This window comes from Saccopteryx bilineata, chromosome 1 (assembly GCF_036850765.1).
Source record: "Saccopteryx bilineata isolate mSacBil1 chromosome 1, mSacBil1_pri_phased_curated, whole genome shotgun sequence".
Lineage (NCBI taxonomy): Eukaryota > Metazoa > Chordata > Mammalia > Chiroptera > Emballonuridae > Saccopteryx > Saccopteryx bilineata.
The window spans coordinates 46,492,342-46,515,798 of NC_089490.1; the positions used below are offsets into that span (position 1 = coordinate 46,492,342).

General features: G+C 45.5%; 1 non-coding gene across 1 annotated transcript; it reads right to left on the reverse strand.

Moving 5' to 3' along the window:
• Positions 1-22,506: 22,506 nt before the first annotated feature.
• On the reverse strand, positions 22,507-22,611 carry LOC136321346 (small nucleolar RNA U13). Its single transcript, XR_010728607.1, has one exon. It is a non-coding gene; the product is annotated as a small nucleolar RNA U13 (small nucleolar RNA).
• Positions 22,612-23,457: the final 846 nt, after the last annotated feature.

Genomic DNA, 23,457 nt, shown 5'->3' on the forward strand with positions numbered 1-23,457 from the left:
GTCCCTCACATCCATCAACCTCATCTTAAGGGAGAACTTGAGGCAGAAAGCCCTCAGCTGTCAGCAATATGGGCTTGGCCTCCACTGAGGAAAGCTGCCTTAGGGAGGGCACACCCCTTTCCCAAGGCACCCAATGCAGTGCCTGGTCCAGGTGGAGGGATAAGGCCCTGAATCTTCAACACAACTCAGGATAACTACAAAGCATCCTCCTTGTTCAAGAAAGGTAATACCATTCCTTGGCCTGCATCTAAGCTCCACTTTTCCCCCTGCCCAGTCTTGCTTCCTTCTCCTCTCCACAAATCTTGATCCCAAGACCACTCCCTGATGAACATCCTTGTACACTACTACCATCTCAAAATCTGCTTCCCGGGAAACTTAACCTGTGATAATTATGTCAGGAGTGGTCCCCCAAAAGAGGCAATAAGATGGGGATTGGGAGCTGAACCACTACTGCTAGTAAAGACCAGCTATCACTGCTGGTTGGTGGAGCACAGCCAGCTTCTGACACAAGGTCATGACCCAGTTGTTAAATTTTCATCACTACTCAATTTGGATAGTGAACAATATCAAGGTGTAATGCCAGAGGCCACGAAGGTACACATTGGATTCAGGCAGACAGAGGAACTGTGGAACCAGAAAGCGTTGGGTTGTTCCTGTTTAACAGATTCTTGCAACAGCAGACAAGCAAACAGGCAGGGAAACCCGCTTCTCATGGCAGTAGGTGAAATGAACAGCAAAACAGCCCCTCACAGTGGTGGGCAGGCAATTTGCGACCCACCCTGAGGGCAAGCACCCACAGCCTCACAGAGACTACACACACGTGGCGCTGGCACACGCTCACACCCAAATCAAGTAAAGTAGAGGCGAGCATGCCTAACACAGCCATTTTCTCAATATAACAAAACCTAATAAAAATAAAATTAGGTGACTAACCCTAAGCTTGGCTGATGCTCTAATCTATAACAGCAATTCTAAAATTTAGAATGCATCTGGGCCTGACCTGTGGTGGCACAGTAGATAAAACATCGACCTGGAACGCTGAGATCACTGGTTTGAAACCCTGGGCTTGTCAGGTCACACACAGGAAGCAACTACTATGAGTTGATGCTTCCCTCTTTTCCCCCTTTTCTCTCTGTCTCTCCTGCCTCTCTAAAACTCAATAAATAAAAATCTAAAATAAAAAATGCATCTGAATCACTTAGAGTGCTTGTTAAAACAGACTGATGCACCCTACCAACAGAGTTTCTAATTCAGTGGTGGATTCTGATAATTTGCTTTTCTAATAAGTTTCCAGGTGAAGCTGATGCTGATGCGTTTATTATGGCACACACTTTGAGAGACATTGTTCTAGAAAACTTCAGTGAAAGGTTGAGTGCAGCCTGAACCAGGCAACAGTGCAGTGAATAGCACCTTGACCTGGGATGCTGAGGATGAAGGTTCAAAACCCCAAGGTCACCAGTTTGAGTGCCGCCTCATCCAGCTTGAGTGTGGGGTCACTGGCTTGAGCATGGAATCATAGACATGACCCCATGGTTGCTGGCTTGAAGCCTAAGGTCACTATCTTGAGTCCAAGGTCACTAGCTTGAGCAAGGGGTCACTGGCTCAGCTGGAGTCCCCTGGTCAAGGCATGAGTGAGAAAGCAATCAATGAACAACTAAGAGAGGGACAAGAAAGGAAAAGAAATGAGAAGCATCAATTCTTCATTGCAGCACCTTAGTTGTTCACTGACTGCTTTCTCATATGTGCCTTGAGGGGGGGGGGGCTACAGCAGACCAAGTGACCCCTTGCTCAAGTCAGCAACCTTGGTCTCAAGCTGGTGAGCCTTGCTCAAACCATATGAGCGACCTTGGAGTTTTGAACCTGGGTCCTCTGCGTCCCAGTCCGACACTCTATTTACTACACCACAGCCTAGTCAGGCAAGTTGCTGCTTCTTATCTCTCTCCCTTCCTGTCTGTCCATCCCTATCTGTATCTCTCTCTCTTTCTCTCTCATAAAAAAAAAAAAAGGACGGAAGGAAGGGAGGGAGGGAGGGAGGGAGGGAGGGAGGGAGGGAGGAAGAAGGAAGAAGGAAGGAAGGAAGGAAGGAAGGAAGGAAGGAAGGAAGGAAGGAAGGAAGGAAGGAAGGAAGGAAGGAAGGAAGGAAGGAGAGGGGTGAGGGGAAGAGGAGGAGAAGGGGAGAGGGATAGAGAGAAAGAAAGGTTGATGTAAAGCCAGAAGCCAGGGCCAGGGCCACCATCACAGCAGCCCGGCCCATGCAGGTTTGCATTGGATTCGGACAGTCAGTAAAGAAACAACGAAGCCAAAAACTGATAGGCCATTTTCTTTAATTCTAGCTTGCACCCGGCGGGCAAGTAAAAATACACACTGGGCTCCAAAACCCACTCACATTCAGTGCTCACAAAGCCACTGACTTATCCGAGTTTCCTAGAATCAAAGGTTTCTAGCTCACCAGCCTTATTCACCTCTGTTCCCCATCTCCTTCCTTATCCCAGATACAAACACTACACAAACTGGCATCTCACTCAGCACTCCGCCGTCTTGGCTGCTTCTCCTGGCCACATGGCCTCTTTCTGCTCTCTGCTCTGCTCCCTCTGCTCTCTCATGCTAATCATCCCAGGAACCAAGAGCACAAGCTCCCGCTCCGTCCCTCCCCATTTTATAGTGTAGAAATCCAAACTCTTAATCCAATATACAAAATAGGGAAGTCTCTAATACAAAGTCACTTCTCTGAGGCATGATTGGATTGTACCACCCCACATCAAAAAAGGGTGGGAAAGGCTTAATCCCAAAACCAAGCCCCAGGCTACAAGGATTCTGCCTGCCCAGAGAGATACACATTAATATCACCTGGGCAACGGCCTCCACGTGGGCAACGCCACTTTAACAAAGTGAGCATAATATATTTTATCTGCCCAACAGTTGAGTGCAATTATCATAACTGAAAGTCAAATGTGAAAGCCAGAGGCCTCGTTGGGATTCAAAATGTTTTCATCCACTGCTGTAGGAGAACAGAAACACCTGAGGTTCAGGACTCAATCAAAAAAAGAGCAGCCGGCCCTGGCCGGTTGGCTCAGTGGTAGAGCGTCGGCCTGGCGTGCGGGGGACCCGGGTTCGATTCCCGGCCAGGGCACATAGGAGAAGCGCCCATTTGCTTCTCCACCCCCCCCCCCCCCTCCTTCCTCTCTGTCTCTCTCTTCCCCTCCCACAGCCAAGGCTCCATTGGAGTAAAAGATGGCCTGGGCCGCTAGGGATGGCTCCTTGGCCTCTGCCCCAGGCGCTAGAGTGGCTCTGGTCGCGGCAGAGCGACGCCCCGGAGGGGCAGAGCATCGCCCCCTGGTGGGCAGAGCTTCGCCCCTGGTGGGCATGCCGGGTGGATCCCGGTCGGGCGCATGCGGGAGTCTGTCTGACTGTCTCTCCCCGTTTCTAGCTTCAGAAAAATACACACACACAAAAAAAAAAAAAAAGAGCAGCCAAGGCCCAGACCAGGTGGCTTTTAGCAGGAGAGCAGATATTTTTATCTAATAGGCAAAGGTTGTAGGTTCAATCCCCAGGTCAGGGCACATACAGGAACAGATAGATGTTTCTGTATGTGTGTGTTTCTCTCTCCCAGCCTCTCTAAAATCAATAATTTAAAAAACAAAGCAAAAAACAAAAAACACAAAACAAAACAAACCTCACAGCTACAACTGAACTGTTCCTGCAAAAATGAGCAGAGTCTTAGGTACACAAACCAAGGAGCAAGTCTTTGCTCTCACCTGACAGGATTGCTGGGCAGCCTTTTTTTTTTTTTAATCACTTTTAGAGAGAGAGGAGAGAGAGAAGGGGGAAGGAGCAGGAAGCATCAACTCCCATATGTGCCTTGACCAGGCAAGCCCAGGGTTTTGAACCGGCAACCTCAGCATTCCAGGTCGACACTTTATCCAGTGCGCCACCACAGGTCAGGCTGGGTAGCTGAAACCACTTTGTGAAAATTATTTTTTCTTTTCCTCATCATAACCTGGAAGGATCACTGATTTACACAAAATCAATAAAAATCATTTATTATAAAACTAGTGAAACTTCCCTTAATAACGTGAACAGGACAGAATTAAGAACCATTGCCCCATACCCTTCCTGAACCCCCTTTTCAAGACACAAACACAAAACTTTGATGGAGCCCTTAGCCTCCTGATCTCCAAGCCATCATTCCTTCCATAAGTAATTCCGTCCTGTCCTGAAATCAGCCACAAGCACACTGTCTGAATAAGGGATTCAGGACAGACCTCAGCCTTAATCAGAGCTCCCCGAGGCCCATGCAGAGCTCTGAAGCCTGATCTCGGGCTAGAAATATCAGCTGGTCGGGTGTATGCTTTCTGGAGAATGCTCTGGAATGGTGGTTTAAAAATATTGGCATGCATCAGAATCACCTGGAAAGATTGTTAAAACCCAGGTTACTGTACCCTGCCCCAAGAGCTTCTGATTCTGTGAATATGGGGTTGGCGCCAGTTTGGATTTTTAACAAATTCCCAGGTGATGCTGATTTTGCTGGCTGGGGGACTACACTTTGAATTCCGAAGTTCTAGTATATGTAAGCAACAGTGCGGACCCACAAAAGAGATTTTGCTGAAGACAATGTCCTAAACTTCTTCCCTGAAGACTCCCGTAGGACATCTCACCCTGAAGTGCCCAGATATACTACATTTTCCACATTTGGGTCTAGCCACAGCCTCCCTCACCGCATCTCGCTCTTCCCACTCTGGAACCAGGACCCACACACAGGGATTTGACTCAGTGGTTGTTTTCCGAACGGTCCCAGGCCCTCTGGCCAAGGAACTCGAGTGAGCCAGGAAGGTGCAGGAAGTGAAACGCACCTTTCCCGACCCCTGAGCCAACAACGCGCACTACCAGGGCCCCTGAAGCCACTCACCTCGATTTCCGTGGATCTGAAGTTGGAAAGTCACGGTCATAAGTGGGGACATCGCAAGGTACTGGCAAAAGGGCTCTCCAGTCATGAAGACCAGGACTGCGCACCGTGAGATCCTATTCGCGTGAGTAAAACCCCAAGCCATCTCCAGTATTGCGTCACCCTTTCGCCACTGTCGCTGTGAAGGAAAGGGCCGCTCAGCCACGGGCAGGGGCCGCGCGTTCCGCGGAGCCAGCCGGCAGGGAGGGGCAGCTAGGACGGGAAGGGCCTGGTTGAGGTCACCAAGGAAAGGGACAGAGTCCACCTAGACTGGGCCCGTCTAGAGCTTAGGACTGTAGAAACTTTCGGGGGCACTAGATTGAGGACCCCCCCCCCCCGAGAGGAGTGCCGTCGGCAGGCCCGGGACAGGGTGCCAGTGGCAGCGCCCCCGAGGGCCTGGGCTCCGGACTCACTCACCCAACAGCGGCGGCGGCATCCACAGCTCGAGGTAAACGGCCACTGAGGGAGGGTGGTCATCCACAAGCGATCTCGGAATCTGGACGCGACGAAGCCCTCTGCGCTGACGGGGAGCGGGGAGCGGGGAGCGGCACCCGCTAGGGGGCGCGGGGTGGCCGGGAGCCCGCGGTCCGCTCGCCGCGCCCCGCCCCTGCCGCGGCCGCTCGGGGACCCGCGACGCTGCAGCCCGCCCCCCGCCCCTGCCGCGGCGCTCGGGGACCCGCGACGCTGCAGCCCGCCCCCCGCCCCTGCCGCGGCGCTCGGGGACCCGCGACGCTGCAGCCCGCCCCCCGCCCCTGCCGCGGCCGCTCGGGGACCCGCGACGCTGCAGCCCGCCCCCCGCCCCTGCCGCGGCGCTCGGGGACCCGCGACGCTGCAGCCCGCCCCCCGCCCCTGCCGCGGCGCTCGGGGACCCGCGACGCTGCAGCCCGCCCCCCGCCCCTGCCGCGGCCGCTCGGAGACCCGCGACGCTGCAGCCCGCCCCCCGCCCCTGCCGCGGCCGCTCGGGGACCCGCGACGCTGCAGCCCGCCCGCCGGCGCGCGTGGGCCCCTCGTCTTCTGTCCTGCGAGCGCACACGCTTCCGGCCCAGGGAGGCTCTGTCGCCGCCTCTGCCTCTGTTTCCCTCTCTGCTCTCTAAGGCCCTGGAGGCGCCCCACGCCGGCCGCCCGCGCGGGTGAGCGGAGGGACAGGCTCCTTGATGCCCAGCGGGGGAACCTGAAAAGGGGTTGGGGGTGAAGAGTGGCGGCCGAATGGAACCTACACCGCCTCCGGGGATCCCACCGTCCTCAAAGCCTCCACGCCTTCTAGAAGGCTCTTCCCTCCGGGCCCGCAGTCTCCCGCAGCGCGGAAACCGCACCTGACCTCCCTGGCGAACCTGCAGCAGAACGCGAGCCTGGCCGTGGCGCCCCAAGCAGTGGGGACTGAATGCCCTCAGCGGGCTGTCGGCTTCATGGCAACCTCCTGCAAGAAAACAGGCTCTGGAGAAGTGAAACAGCTTGTTTGGAGAGAGGCCAGCTTGTCGTTGGATCAAGGCTCTGTGGCTCCAAGGTCTGAGCGGTCCCAGAGAGCAGATCCCCCTTGCGGCATTCTAGTTTACAGACTCGAACTTGCGCGCTTAGTGGCGTGAACCGAGAGCAGATGGCAGGACTCAGCCGGTCCCCTGGAACATGCGAGGCCGATGGGCTGATGGGCTCCGCGGAGCGCTGCTTTCCCCGCCCAGCACCCCCATGAGCCCCGCCTCTGTTCTGGCATCAGCCGCTCCCAACCTCCGATACCCAACAAGGTGCGACCTCCCCCCCTTCCTCGATCCGGGGGCCGTCGGGTAACCCCTGGTGAGTGCTGCCACCATCGACTGGAAGGACTCGCAGCAGGATGGAGTCAGCGGCGAAGGGGTTGGTGCGCAGCCCAGAGTGTTTTAATTCTTTGTTGCACCAGCCTTGCCTATTTAAGTAAACTTTCTCTTCTGCCTTTAAACCGCAGATCAATTGTGAAACGTTTGTATGTGGTATTTGTACTTTGGTGGTACAATTGATGGAATTCGCACTTAAGTGACGCCACTTAGGTGAGTGGAGCTAAGTGTTGAATTTTTTTTCAGGATCTGTACTAATTTCCTGGACCTTGACTTTTCACACCTGTTGTACTCTTTTTAACATAGATTATTTACTTTCATTATAACATTTAAATAAATATAAGTATTGCTGGGTTTTCTCCTCTGCTTTGCAAGGCAAAAGACCTCTCTTAGACAAAGCGCTTCTTCAGTCACTGGCAGACTTCTTCAGTCCTTTGAGTCTTCACCTTACTTTCTCTCTCTCTCTCTCTGTCTCTCTGTCTTTCTCTCTTTAAATTGATTTGAGAGAGAGAGAGAGAGAGAGAGAGAAGAGAGACGAGGGTAGGCACATCAACTTATAGTAGTTGCTTCTCAAATGTGCCTTGATCAGGCAAGCCCTGGATTTCAAACTGCCAACCTCAGTCCAGGTTGATGCTTTATCCACTGAGTCACCACAGGTGAAACATCTTACCTTGTCTCTAATCTGCTATCTTGCAATAATTTTCAGGACTATCTTTGACCATTAGTGTTGTGGCCCAGATGTCTGAGCTACGTTTAGTGGTCAACACTGCAGATCCTGACCTGCAACTCTGGATTTGGATAGCTCCAGACACACGTGTAGAAGAGGCCTACTGGACATGCCCAAACAGCCTTCACAGTTCACCAGAGCCGGTAGGAGCAGGAAGTGGGAACAAATTGGGGAGATAGTCTATATAAGGGATAGTCCTAGACTGATCTTAAAGTCCTGATTTGGTCATTTACAGGTTGTGTGATCTTAGACAATTTACTAATATAAGCTTGGCTTTTCTGAACTGAAAAGGAAATACAGGACCTTGAATAACTCATTTCAATCAATGTAGTTTTATTATAATGTTGTGGTGAAGAAAAAAAAAATTCAGTTCCCAGCCAGGACCACTGTCTGTGTGGTGTTTGTACATTTTCCCCATGTCTGCACTGGTTTTCACAAGGCACTCCAGGTTCCGCTCACATCCCAAAGATATGCATGTTATTTTTTTTTTTTTTAGGTTTTTTGTTTGTTTTTACAGAGACAGAGAGAGAGTCAGAAAGAGGGATAGACAGGGACAGACAGACAGGAATAGAGAGAGATGAGAAGCATCAATCATCAATTTTTCTTTGTGACACCTTAGTTGTTCATTGATTGCTTTCTCATATGTGCCTTGACCACGGGCCTTCAGCAGACCGAGTAACCCCTTGCTCAAGCCAGTGACCTTGGGTCCAAGCTGATGAGCTTTGCTCAAACCAGATGAGTCCACGTTTAAACTGGCGACCTCGGGTTCTCGAACCTGGGTCCTCCACATCCCAGTCTCACGCTCTATCCACTGCACCACTGCCTGATCAGGCAATATGCATGTTTTTGGTGCATCTAAATTGTCCCACAGTGAGTGTGAGTGTGCAAGACTGTGCCCTGCAATAAAGTGGCATACTGTCCAATATTAGGTCTTGCCTTTTACCCTGAGCAGCCAGGATGGGAGTCCCACTTGAGACCCAGAAATAAATGGGTTAAAATATCATTACCTTACTTGTTTTTATTAATTTTTTTTCAGAGAGAGAGAGAGGGGAAGGGAAAGAGATGAGAAGCATCAACTCATAGTTGTGGCACCTTAGTTGTTCATTGATTGCTTTCTCACATGTGCCTTGATAGGGGTGCTCCAGCCAAGCCAGTGACCTTGGGCTCAAGCCAGCGACCTTGGGCTCAAGCCAGCGACCTTGGGCTCAAGCCAGTGACCATGGGGTTATGTCTATGATCCGACACTCAAGCCAGTGACCCTGCTACCTTGGGGTTTTGAACCCGGATCCTCAGCATCCCAAGCTGATGCTCTATCCACTGCACCACTGCCTGGTCAGGCTAATTTTTCTTAAATGTATGTATAGCTCACATTAATTTCATGTTTAATATTAGAAATGTTTGGGTCTTTATTTAGAAGTTCAGTGATGTTTTTGTAACCAGAAATATGCCAAAGGAACTCATTTTTTGTATCGATTAGCCTGTGGGAAAATTGGTCTTCTTATTGACATTTTTTTTGTTTTGTTTTGTTTGTATTTTTCCGAAGTTAGAAGCAGGAAGGCATTCAGACAGACTCCTGCATGCTCCTGACTGGGATCCAACTGGCATCCCACCAGGGGGTGATGCTCTGCCCATCTGGGGCATTGCTCCATTGTAGGCAGAGCCATTCTAGTACCTGAGGCGGAGGCCATGGAGCCTTCCTCAGCACCCGGGCCAACTTTGCTCCAATGGAGCCTTAGCTGCAGGAGGGGAAGAGAGAGACAGGAAGGAGAGGGGAAAGGGTGGAGAAGCAGATAGATGCTTCTCCAGTGTGCCCTGGCTGGGAATCGAACCCGGGACTTCCACATGCCAGGTCAACGCTCTACCGCCAAGCCAACCAGCCAGGGCCAGACATTTTTCTTAAAGTTACAGTTTCCAAGAACTTATTGAAGATGCTAAGTTAGGACTTACTATAATCTTTTCCTTGTAAGAAATAGAGAAAAAAAGTTTAAGTATTTAAGGCCTACTAGGCATAAACTATTGCTGGTATTATTTTTATATGTCAGTGTATCATGGAAAAACAGCCCCTCCCTCCACAGTCCATTTCTCCACTGGTGAATGAGAGAGAATAGAAGCATCCTGTCCTCTTGATGTAGCTGCCTTCATGCCTTGCTTTTACAATGACTGCTTTTAAGATAAAGCACTCCAGAGCCAAAGCACTGAGTCGTATTTTAAAAGACTAGTGCTTCTGCCGTTGCTGCTTGACATCACATAGACTGAGGGTTTAGGACCCAAGGTCAAGATACAGGACAGTTATAGAATTTTATGGACTCATGATGCTTTTCAGTTATTTCATGGTCAGACATTAACTCCAAAATAAGGTAGGGCATATTAACTACAGGAAGAGATTTACCCTGAGATCCATGGACTTTATACAAGTCTGTCAAATTTGCATAAATAGCTCAGAACAAATACTCTGAGGCAGCACTATCCGATACACCTTTTTGCAATAATGGAAATATATATTTATGTTGTCCATTATGGTAGCCACAAATGTGGCTATTGAGCACTTGAAATATGGCTAGTGCTATGAGAAATTGATTTTTTTTCCTAGTGAGAGAAAGAGAAACTCACACAGACAGACAGACAGACAGGAAGGGAGAGAAATGAGAAGCATCAACTCATAGTTGTAGCACTTTAGTTGTTCATTGATTTCTTTCTCATATGTGCCTTGACCTGGAGGCTCCAGCTGAGCCAGTGACCCCTGGCTTAACCCAGAGACCTTGGGTTTTAAGCCAGTGACCATGACCCCACCCTCAATACGGTGACCCCGTGCTTAAGCTAGTGAGCCTGAGCTCAAGCTGGATGAGGTTGCGCTCAAGCTAGCAACCTTGGGGTTTCAAACCTGGGTCTTTAGCATCCCAGGTCCATGCTTTATTAACTGTGCCACTGCCTAGTCAGGTGAAAAATTGCATTTAAAAAAATTTTTTTTGAGGAAACTCCACACTGTTTTGCATAATGGCTGCATCAATTCACATTCCCACCAACAGTGCATGAAGCTTCACTTTTCTACTTGTCTTTTTTTTTTAACAACTTTATTTTTTTATTTTTTTATTTTTTTTTTTACAGGGACAGAGAGTCAGATAGAGGGATAGATATAGACAGACAGACAGGAACGGAGAGAGATGAGAAGCATCAATCATCAGTTTTTCGTTGCAACATCATAGTTGTTCATTGATGGCTTTCTCATATGTGTCATGACCACGGGCCTTCAGCAGACTGAGTAACCCCCCGCTCAAGCCAGTGACCTTTGGGTCCATGCTAGTGAGCTTTTTGCTCAAGCCAGATGAGCCCGCGCTCAAGCTGGCAACCCCAGGGTCTTGAACCTGGGTCCTTCCGCATCCCAGTCAGACACTCCATCCACTGCGCCACTGCCTGGTCAGGCTCTACTTGTCTTTTTTTAACGTATATATTGCTTTTAGAGAGAGGAGAGAGAAAGAGAAAGGTGGTGGGAGGAGTAGAAAGCATCAACTCGTAGTAGTTGCTTCTCGTATGTGACCTGGCAAACCCAGGGTTTCGAAGTGGCAACCTCAGCCTTCCGAGTTGATCCACTGCACCTCCACAGGTCAGGCTGAATTTTTAATTTAATTTTAATTGCCACATGTGGCTAGAAACTACTGTATTGAACAGCGTAACTCTAGGAAATTCATTACCCATCTCTTTCCCCCAAAATTAGTAAGCACAGATTTAGAATTTAGTAAATTTTGTCATGTATGGGATAAACAATCCAAAGTTAAATAACAAGATATTAAGTTGAAATAAAAAGCTTTTGATGTCACCCCTTTACTAAATGAATTCTAGACAGCTTTGCAAAATAAGAAGAAAAGCTGAGTAGAGATGGCACTGGGAGATAAAGTGAGTATTGGGGATGTATTTGTGAGCTTTTGCTTTTGTTATGCATATAACAGAGAACCACAAAATTTCAGTGGCTCACAACCACAAAGGTTTCTTTCTCTCATATATACTTATGTGTAAGTTGTCTTCACTCTTGGGCCCAGCAAAAGGGACAGCCTCCATCTAGGACATGCCAGTTTTATGGCACATGAAAAGGCAGTATATGTGATAGCTCTTTTTTTTCTTTAAGATTTTATTTATTGACTTCAGAGAGAGAAAGAGAGAGAGAGGTGGGGGAGGCAGGAAGCATCAATTCGTGTAGCTGCTCTCATATGTGCCTTAACAGGACAAGTTTGGGGATTCGAACCAGCGACCTCAGCATTCCAGGTTGACTCTCTATCCACTGCACCACCACAGGTCAGACATGTGATAGCTCTTGAAACATCTTCACATTTCATTGGCCAAAAGATGTTAGGCTTAATCATGTGACATGAATGAAATGGAAAGAATATATGTACATCTCTCTCATGTAGGGGCACCAAGGAAGAAATAAAGAAAAAGAAAACAGCCCATATGTCCATCATAGAAAACAAGTTAATAGAATTATACAGTGTTTTAGAAAGCAATTCTATCAATGACAAGAAATGAGGCATGCTCTCCTTCCCTAGAGCACACCTGAGCCTTTCTTCCCTCTCAGGCATGCATCTCTCCTAAACTCCCCAGAAACTTGCAACCAGGGAAGCAATGAGCCATTGCAGCTCGTCCCAGGCTAAACCCTTGAACTTGTCCCAAGGCCCCCTTTTATTTTCTGACCTTTTTTTTTTTTTTTACAAAGATAGAGCAATAGATAGGGACAGACAGGAAGAAGGGAGATGAGAAGCATCAATTATCAGTTTTTTGTTGTGACACCTTAGTTGTTCATTGATTGCTTTCTCATATGTGCCTTGACCACAGGCCTTTAGCAGACCGAGTAACCCCTTGCTCAGCCAGTGACCTTGGGTCCAAGTTGGTGAGTTTTTGCTCAAACCAGATGAGCTCATGTTCAACCTGGCGACCTCAGGGTCTCGAACCTGGGTCTTCCGCATTCCAGTCAGATGCTCTATCCACTGCACCACCTCCTGGTCAGGTTTCTTTCTGACATTTCACTGAGCTAAACGCAACTCCCCTTGGCTCACTTCTGTAACTGTGACTTTTACTTCTCAGAGAGTCCACACAAACTAGCATGGCTCACTTTCCTACTACAGTTCTAGAGAGTTAAAGCAACCTTGCCTAGGTTCTCTCCTGTTATTTTTTTTATCCTAAACCTTTCTTTTTTTTTTTTATTAATTTTAATGGGGTGACATTGATAAATCAGGATACATATGTTCAGAGAAAACATCTCCAGGTTATTTTGATATTTGATTATGCTGCATTCCCATCACCCAAAGTCCAATTGTCTTCTGTCACCTTCTATCTGGTTTTCTTTGTGCCCCTCCCCTCCCCAAACCCCCTCACTCTCCCCCCCCCCTAACCACTACACTCTTGCCCATGTCTCTGAGTCTCATTTTTTTTTTTTTTTTCATTTTTCCAAAGCTGGAAACAGGGAGGCAGTCAGACAGACTTCCGCATGTGCCCGACCGGGATCCACCCGGCATGCCCACCAGGGGGCGATGTTCTGCCCCTCTGGGGCGTCGCTCTGTTGCATCCAGAGCCATTCTAGCACCTGAGGCAGAAGCCACAGAGCCATCCTCAGCACGCAGGCCATCTTTGTTCCAATGGAGCCTCGGCTGCAGGAGGGGAAGAGAGAGACAGAGAGGAAGGAAAGGGGGAGGGGTGGAGAAGCAGATGGGTGCTTCTCCTGTGTGCCCTGGCTGGGAATCAAACCCGAGACTCCTGCACGCCAGGCCGACGCTCTATCACTGAGCCAACCAGCCAGGGCCTCTGAGTTTCATTTTTATGTCCCACCTATGTATGGGATTATATAGTTCTTAGTTTTTTCTGATATACTTATTTCACTCAGTATAATGTTATCAAGGTCCATCCATGTTGTTGTAAATGATTCAATGTCATCATTTCTTATGGCTGAGTAGTATTCCATAGTATATATGTACCAAAGCTTTTTAATCCACTCGTCCACTGACGGACACTGTGGCTGTTTCCAGATCTTCGCTATTATGAACAATGCTGCCATAAACATGGGGGTGCATTTCTTCTTTTCAAACAGTGTTATGGTGTTCTTGGAGTATATTCCTAAAAGTGGGATAGCTGGGTCAAAAGGCAGTTCAATTTTTAATTTTTTGAGGAATCTCCATACTGTTTTTCACAGTGGCTGCACCAGTCTGCATTCCCACTAGCAGTGCAGGAGGGTTCCCTTTTCTCCACATCCTCACTAGCACTTACTCTGTGTTGTTTTGTTGATGAGTGTCATTCTGACTGGTGTGAGGAGATATCTCATTGTGGTTTTAATTTGCATTTCTCTAATGATTAGTGATGTTGAGCATTTTTTCATATGCTTATTGGCCATCCGTATGTCCTCTTTGGAGAACTGTCTATTAATTTCTTTCGCCCATTTTTTTTTAATTTTTATTTTTATTTATTTATTCATTTTAGAGGAGAGAGAGAGAGAGAAAGGGGGGAAGAGCAGGAAGCATCAACTCCCATATGTGCCTTGACCAGGCAAACCCAGGGTTTTGAACCGGCGACCTCAGCATTCCAGGTCGACGCTTTATCCACTGTGCCACCACAGGTCAGGCCTTGCCGATTTTTGATTGGATTGTTTGTCTTCTTGGTATTGAGTTTTACAAGTTCTTAATAAATTCTGGTTATTAACCCCTTATCAGATGTATTGTCGAATATGTTCTCCCATTGTGTAATTTGTTTTTTTTTTTATTCTGTTCTTATTGTCTATAGCTGCGCAAAAGCTTTTTAGTTTGATATAGTCCCATTGGTTTATCCTGTCTTTTATTTCATTTGCCCGTGGAGATAAATCAGCAAATATATTGCTGCGAGAGATGTCAGAGAGCTTACTGCCTATGTTTTCTTCTAAGATGCTTATGTTTTCAAGGCTTACATTTAAGTCTTTTATCCATTTTGAGTTTATTTTTGTGAATGGTGTAAGTTGGTGGTCTAGTTTCATTTTTTTGCAGGTAGCTGTCCAATTTTCCCAACACCATTTGTTGAAGAGGCTGTCTTAACTCCATTGTATGCTCTTACCTCCTTTGTCAAATATCAGTTGTCCATAGAGCTGTGGGTTTATTTCTGGGTTCTCTGTTCTGTTCCATTGATCTATATGCCTGTTCTCATGCCAGTACTAGGCTGTTTTGAGTACAATGGCCTTGTAGTATAACTTGATATCTGGAAGTGTGATACCTCCTGCTTTATTCTTCCTTTTTAAAATTGCTGAGTCTATTCGTGTTCTCTTTTGGCTCCATATAAATTTTTGGAATACGTGTCCTATATCTTTGGTATGTCATTGGTATTTTAATTGGTACTGCATTGGATTTATAAATTGCTTTGAGTAATATAGACATTTTAATGATGTTTATCCTTTCTAACCATGAGCACGGTATATGCTTCCACTTGTTTATATCTTCTCTGATTTCTTTTTTTTTTTTAATAAATCTACTTATTTATTTATTCATTCATTTTTTTAGAGAGGAGAGGGAGAGACAGAGAGAGAGAAGGGGGGGAGGAGCTGGAAGCATCAACTCCCATATGTGCCTTGACCAGGCAAGCCCAGGGTTTCGAACCAGCAACCTCAGCATTTCCAGGTCGACGCTTTATCCACTGTGCCACCACAGGTCAGGCCTTCTCTGATTTCTTTTATCAATGTTTTATAATTTTCCGAGTACAAGTCTTTAATCTCCCTGGTTAAATTTATTTCTAGGTACTTTATTATTTTGGTTGCAATAGTGAAGAGGATTGCTTCCTTAATATCTCTTTCTGACAGATCATTGTTAGTATATAAAAATGCCTCTGATTTCTGAGTATTAATTTTATATCCTGCAACCTTGCTGAATTCATTTATCAGGTCCAGTAGTTTTTTGACTGAGACTTTAGGGTTTTCTATATACAATATCATATCATCTGCAAATAATGATAGTTTTACTTCTTCTTTTCCAATTTGGATGCCTTTTATTTCTTCTTCTTGTCTGATTGCTGTGGCTAGGACATCCAGAACTATGTTGAATAAAAGTGGTGAAAGGGGGCACCCCTGCCTTGTTCCTGATCTTAAGGGGATTGCTTTTAATTTTTGCCCATTGAGTATGATGTTGGCTGTGAGTCTGTCATAGATGGCCTTTATCATGTTGAGGTATGTTCCCAGTATTCCCACTTTGCTGAGATTTTGATCATGAATGGGTGCTGGATTTTATCAAATGCTTTTTCTGCATCTATTGAAATTATCATATGGTTTTTCTCCTTCCTTTTGTTTATGTGATGAATCACATTGATTGATTTGTGAATATTGTACCAGCCTTGCCTCCCCAGAATATATCCCACTTGATCATGGTGTATGATTTTTGTCATATATTGCTGGATCCGGTTTGCTAATATTTTGTTGAGGATTTTAGCATCTAAATTCATCAGGGATATTTGCCTATAATTTTCTTTCTTTGTGTTGTCTTTGCCTGGTTTGGAATCAGAATTATGCTCACCTCATAAAAGGAGCTTGAAAGTCTTCCTTCCTCTTGAAGTTTTTGAAATAGCTTGAGAAGGATAGGAGTTAGTTCTTCTTTGAATATTTGGTAGAATTCACTTGTTAAGCCATCAGGCCCAGGACTTTTCTTTGTTGGGAGGTGTTTTTTTTTGTTGTTGTTTTTTGTTGGGAGTTTTTTGATAACTGTTTCAATCCCATTTGTTATAATCGGTCTGTTTAGGTTTTCTGATTCTTCCAGATTAACTTTTGGGAGATTATATGTTTCAAGGAATTTGTCCATTTCATCTGGGTTGTCTAGTTTTTTGGCATACAGTTCTTCATAGTATTTTCTTACACTATTTTGTATTTCTGTTGTGTCTGTTGTTATTTCTCCACTCTCTAATTTTATTTATTTGAGACCTCTCTCTTTTTTTCTTGGTGAGTCTTTTTTATTGTTGCTTTTTGTTTTATTTATTTATTTATTCATTTCTTTTAGAGAGGAGAGGGAGAGACAGAGAGAGAGAAGGAGGGGAGGAGCTGGAAGCATCAACTCCCATATGTGCCTTGACCAGGCAAGCCCAGGGTTTCGAACCGGCAACCTCAGCATTTCCAGGTCGACGCTTTATCCACTGCACCACCACAGGTCAGGCGAGTCTTTTTTAAAGGTTCATCTATCTTATTTACCTTTTCAAAGAACCAGCTCCTGGTATCATTGATCCTCTGTATTGTTTCTTTAGCCTCTATGTCATTTATTTCCGCTCTGATCTTTATTATTTCCTTCCTTCTACTAGCTCTGGGCTTTACTTGCTGTTCTTTCTCTAGTTCTTTTAGATGCAGGGTCAAGTTGTTTATTTGAGCTTTTTGTAGCTTCTTAAGGTATCCCTGTAATGCTATGAACTTCCCTCTCAGGACTGCTTTTGCTGTGTCCCATAAATTTTGAGTTGTTGTATGGTCATTATTGTTTGTTTCTAGGAATTTTTTAATTTCTTCTTTGATCTCATTGTTAACCCATTCCTTATTAATTTGTTATTTAGTTTCCAAGTGTTTGAGTATTTCTCAGTTTTTCTGTTGTGGTTGATACCTAGTTTCATGCCATTATGATCAGAGAAAGTGCTTGATATGATTTCAATCTTCTTAAATTTGTTGAGACCGCTTTTGTGCCCTAACATGTGGTCTATCCTAGAGAATGTACCATGGGCACTTGAAAAGAATGTATATTCTGCTGCTTTAGGGTGAAAGGTTCTGAAGATATCTGTTAAATCGAGTTGATCTAGTGTGTCCTTTAAGTCTGCTGTTTCTTTGTTAATTTTCTTTCTTGAGGATTTATCTAATGATGTTAGTAGGGTATTAAAATCCCCTACCATTATAGTATTGCTGTTGATCTCGCCCTTTAAATCCATCAAAGTCTGCTTTATATATTTAGGTGCTCCTATATTAGGTACGTAGATATTTATAACGGTAATATCTTCCTGTTGGATTGCTCCCTTTATCAACATGTAGTGACCTTCTTTATCTCTTACTATAGCCTTTGTTTTAAAGTCCATTTTGTCTGATATAAGTATTGCTACCCCAGCTTTTTTTTTTTCATTTCCATTTGCATGGAATATTTTTTTCCATCCTTTTACCTTCAGTCTTTTGTTTTAAGGTGTGTCTTTTATAGACAGCATATGTAGGGTCCTGTTTCCTTATCCATGCAGCTACCCTATGTCTTTTGATTGGATGATTTAATTCATTTACATTTAAGGTTATTATTGATATGTAATGTTTATTGCCATTTTATTCTTTAAATCTGTATTCTTCTTTTGCTATATTCTTTTTCCCCTTTGATCTGTTTACAACAGGCCCCTTAGCATTTCTTGCAGCATTGGTTTGGTTGTAGTGAATTCCTTGAGTTATTGTTTTGGTTTTTTTTTGTCTGGAAAGCTTTTTATTTCTCCTTCAATTTTAAATGATAGCCTTGCTGAATAAAGTAGTCTTAGTTGTAGGCTCTTGTTCTGCATTACTTTGAATATTTCTTGGCATTCCCTTCTGGCCTCAAGTGTTTCTGTTGAGAAGTCCGAAGTCATCCTTATGGGGGCTCCTTTGTAGGTGATAGCCTTTTTCCTCTAGTAGCTTTTAATATTTTCTCTTTATCACTTAGCTTTGGTATTTTAATTATGATGTGTCTTGTAGATTTCTTTGGGTTTCTCTTTAATGAAGTTCTCTGTGCTTCTTGAACTTGTGAGATGTTTTTCTGCCTTAATTTAGGGAAGTTTTCAGCTATGATATGTTTGAACAAAGTCTCTATCCCTTGTTCTTTCTCTTCTTCTTCAGGAACCCCTATGATGCGGATGTTAATTCTCTTCATGTTTTCACAGAGCTCTCTTAGAGTTTCCTCAGACTTTTTGAGTCTCTTTTCTTTTTTCTGCTCTGCTTCTGTGTCTTCATTTATCTTGCCCTCTAACTGGCTGATTCGATTCTCAGCTTCATCCGTCCTGCTTTTAATTCCTTCCATTGTGTTCTTCATTTCTGATATTGTATTTGTCATTTCTGACTGATTCTAAATTATTTCAATGTCCCTTTTTTATATTTGCTATCTCTTTACTTAGGTGTTCGTAATGACCATCTGTTGTTGTTCTAAGATCTTTGAGCATGCTAACAATTATTATTTTAAACTCTGCATCTTATAATTTGGTTATATCTGACTCAGGTCCTTTTCTGGGGATTTCTCTTGATTCATTTGTGTTGCATTTCTTTGCCTTTTCTTTCTTTCTTTCTTTCTTTTTTTTTTTGTATTTTTCTGAAGTTGGAAACGGGGAGGCATTCAGACAGACTCCCGCATGCGCCTGACTGGGATCCACCCGGCATGCCCACCAGGGGGCAATGCTCTGCCCATCTGGGGCGCTGCTCTGTTGCAACCAGAGCCATTCTAGCGCCTGAGGCAGAGGCCATCTTTGTTCCAATGGAGTCTTGGCTGCCGGAGGGGAAGAGAGAGACAGAGAGGAAGGAGAGGGGGAGGGGTGGAGAAGCAGATGGGCGCTTCTCCTGTGTGCCCTGGCCGGGAATCGAACCCGGGACTCCTGCACACCAGGCCGACGCTCTACCGCTGAGCCAACTGGCCAGGGCTCTTCTTTGTCTTTTCATTTTGTCTTTGTAAAAGAAGGTTTTGCCACTGGGGTGTACTGGGTGTGGCCTCTGTGTTTCCTAGGTGTGGTCTGTCTGCAGGCCCGCCACCCCTTCTGCTGCTGCTGCCTAGGGCGTTCAGTTATGGGTGTTTCTGGTGCCAGCACACTGGGGCTGTTGCTGTGGTTTCAGCCTCTCCTTCACGGGAGGGGCTGTGATTACATGCTTGGATGTACTAGCCTTGGTGGCCTCAGCCTTCGCCCCGCCCCCGCGGGTGGGATGATGTGCTGTGCAGGGGGCCACAAGCCTCGGCCCTGAGGGCAGGGGTGAGCATCTTTGCTCAGCTGCCCATCTCTGCCTGATTCTGGGCTTTCACTTGGTTCCAGCAGGAGGAGCAGGCTCGGGGCGGCTGCTAACCTTGGCTCAATGGGCCGTGCGGGGCTGCGTGCCCACTCTCAGTCGCGGGACTCCGCCTGTTTTGGGGCTTTCGCTCCACCCCCAAGGGAGGAGCCGGCTCCCTGTCAGGCCACAAGCCTCAGTTCCGCATGCCTCCCGAGGCTGTGCTCCGCGCCGCAGCTCAAGGGCGGGTCTCTGCCCCTTCCGGGGCTCCTGGCCGTTCACCACTGGCTGGATTGCAGGCCCCCGGCAGCTGGGCTTGACCACTTTTGCGCGTCTGCTCCACCCCAGCCCGGCAAGACTGAGCTCACACCTGGGCTTCAGTGGTGGCCAGCCGGCTTCTGCCCTTCTTCCACCCTTGGCAACGGAACCGCACTTCCGCATCCCGCTGCCCCCCCCCACCCTCCGGGGAGCCCTCAGCCCTGTGGGTGGGGGCGCTGCAGCTCAGACCCTAACACTCACTACTGTAGTCCTGAAGGCTCCCCCCTTCTAAGCGACTCTGCTCTGAGTGCTGTGGGAGAGCTTGTTTGGCTGGTGTCCTGCTTTCCTTTACTGGTATTGCTGTTTCCAGGGGAAGTATTCACTTCAGATTTTAGGAGTGACTCGTCCCAGGGTTAGGGTGGCTGTCCCTCAAAGTGTTTCTCCCTGTGCCTCCTAGATTACACTCTCTTCCCACTGCTCGGGTCCTCTCCTCTCTCCCCATCCCCCATAGCCCCGGGTGAGTGGTTGAGAAAGATTTTCTGCAAGGTCACTTTAAGAAGAATCTTGGGTCTGAGAAATCAGTCTTTCTCACAAACAGTATCCTGACTTGTTCCGTAGCTAAACTGTCCATACGCCTCTTCTAGGCTCTGGGGCTGCAGGCTGGGGCTTTGTTCCTGGGGCTCAGGACCCTCCCCTCTCTGCTAAACTCACTTCCCGCCATACGAGTCACTCCCAGATGCCAGTCACTCCAAGGAGCTGGACAGCCCCTTTTGCATTTCTGCTTTTCCTGCCAGTCTTAGTGTGACTTCTTCAGTGTTCCTTGGTTGAAGTGTCCTCTTAGTTTAGTCCAAAGCTGGTTTTTCCAGATGATGGTTCTTAAAATTAAGTTCTAATCCACTTTGGTTCTGGGAGGTAGAAGTTGGTACATCTGTCTACTCCATCGCCATCTTGTCCCTAAGCCCTTTCTTGTTTTACTGTCCCCAGCTTTAATAAATGTACTCTCAAAATAAAATAATTTTAAAAAGAAATAAGCTATGAAACCACAAAAAGCGCCTGACTGGGCGGTGGCACAGTGGATAGAGTGTCGGACTGGGATACAGAGGACCCAGGTTCGAGACCCCGAGGTTGCCAGCTTGAGCGCGGGCTTATCTGGTTTCAGCAATGCTCACCAGCTTGGACCCAAGGTCACTGGCTCGAGCAAGGGGTTACGCAGTCTGCTGAAGGCCCACGGTCAAGGCACATATGAGAAAGCAATCAATGAACAACTAAGATGTCGCACCGAAAAACTAATAATTGATGCTTCTCATCTCTCCGTTCCTGTCAGTCTGTTCCTATTTATCCCTCTCTCTGACTCTCTCTCTGTCACTGTAAAAAAAAAAAAAAAAAAACACCACAAAAAGCTATGGAAGAAACTTAAATGCATATTGCTAAGTGAAAGAAGCCTGTCTAAAGAGGGTACATACATATGATTCCAAATGCATGATAGTTTGGAAAAGGCAAAACTATACAAGTAAAAAGATCAGTGGTAGCAAAGGTTTTGGGGAAGAGGTGAATAGATGAAGAACAGGGTATTAGTAGGGTGGTGAAACTATTCTATATGATATAATAATGGCGGATACATGATATTTTGCAATTATCAAGCCATAGAACTTCACAACACAAAGAGTTGATCTTAATGTATAAAAATTTAAAAACCAGGAAGCATTTAAGATCCTATTCCCTGGCATATGCCATCAATTTGGCTCAAAAACTATTATTCAACAAAGCATTTAGAAAGTTAAGGGAATCTCACAAAAGAAATCAGACTGTGACAAGAGAATCTAACTGTATTACAAATGTATAAGACAACTTACTAAAGCAGGAAGAGAGTGAGGGGGGAAGGTGCGGACCGAAGTAACTTTGGAGATGAATGGCATCTGTAAAACTAAAAGCAAAAGAAACTGCACATATGTACTATACTGTAGCTGTCATTTCCCATTGAGGTACGGGTAAGAATTTCTGATACTGCCTGACAAGGCAGTGGTGCAGTGGATAGAGTGTCGGCCTGGGACTCTGAGGCCCCACGTTCAAAACCCTGAGGTTGCTGGCTTGAGCATAGGCTAACCAGCTTGAGCACAGGGTTGCCAGCTTGAGCGTGGGATCCTAGACATGACCCCATGGTCACTGGATTGAGCCCAAAGGTTGCTGGCTTGAAGCCCAAGGTCACTGACTTGAGGCTAAGGTCACTGGCTTGAACAAGGGGTCACTCACTTTGCTGTGGTCCCCGGTCAAGGCACATATGAGAAAGCAATCAATGAACAACTAAAGAACCACAACAAAGAATTGATGCTTCTCATCTCTCTCCCTTCCTGTCTGTCCCTATCTGTCCGTGTCTCTGACTCTCTATCTCTCAAAACAAATAATAATTAAAATAAAAATAAAGTTTTGGATTATAACCCAAAGTATAAAAAAAATACTCATGAGTCCATACTGATATAAATAAATGATTACATAAACTAATAAACGAAGAAGAAACAAATGTCCTATACAGAAGAATTTTAAATAAATTATGTAGATACTCAACTTTAAGCATAACTCCCCACTCCTTAAGTGTAGGCTATGCCTAGTCACTTCCTTCCAAAGAGAACAGCCTGGAAAGGGGAAGGGGGACAGATAAGGAAGAATAACTGTACAGTGGACAATCCTGAAAAACACAACTCTCGCCAGGTGATCAAAGTCAACACCAACAATCATTGTATTATTGATAAGATACATCCTTGATATGATATGAAGAAAATGACACTTGACCTCTGTGATATTTCTCCTAAAAACTCATAACCCCTGGTTTTTTTGTTTGTTTGTTTTTTCACATCAGATGGGTACTGTGCCGACGTTGTAACAAGTTTTGAGGGAGGCACATGTCCCACAAGAGCATGAACACCCAATCATCACACTTATGAATCAAAAAAAGGATCTAACCCCTGTTTAATCATGAGGAAAACATCGCACAAATTCCAGTAGAGGGGCAGCTTACACTACTACATCTGGCCAGTATTTCTCAAAACTGTTTCAGTCATCAAAATCATTAAAAGTCTACAAAGATGTCACAGACGAAAGGAGCTTAAGCAGACAGTGATAATTAAATGTAATATAATCCTGGAACAGAAAAAAAGACTTGTAAATAAAAATTAAGAAAATCTGAATAAAGTATGAACTTTAATAATTGGTTCATTAATTGTAACACATATACATTTGTTAACAATGTATGTAATTTACTTAGTAGGGGATGTTAATAGGAGAAACTAGGGGCATATAATATGGAACTTGACTACTCAATTTTTCTATAAATCTAAAATTTCTAAAAAAATCTATTAATAAAATTAAATAGGAAATATTTCTAAATGAAATGATATATCTAGAACTTGTCTCAAAATATCTAGATATAGGGAATGTGATAAAACAAGATTTTTGATAATTGTTGAAGGTGAATAATAGAAAGCTTGGGTTCATTAGACTATTTTCTCTTTCTCTGTTGATATTTGACATTTTTTATAATAGAAGGATTAAGAAAAAAGGATGAGCCCTGGCTGTATAGCTTAGTTGGTTAGAGCATTGTCCCAAAGTGCAGAGATTATCAGTTCGATCCCCAGTCAGGGCACATACAGGAGCAGATCAATGTTCCTGTCTCTCTCTCTCTCCTCTCCCTTCCTCTCTCTCTAAAATCAATACAATAAACATTTAAAAGAAAAGAAAAAGGATGAGTTACATCTGTATGCTCAGATAGGGGAGGGAAAAAAAGTCTAAGAGTAAATTATGAAGA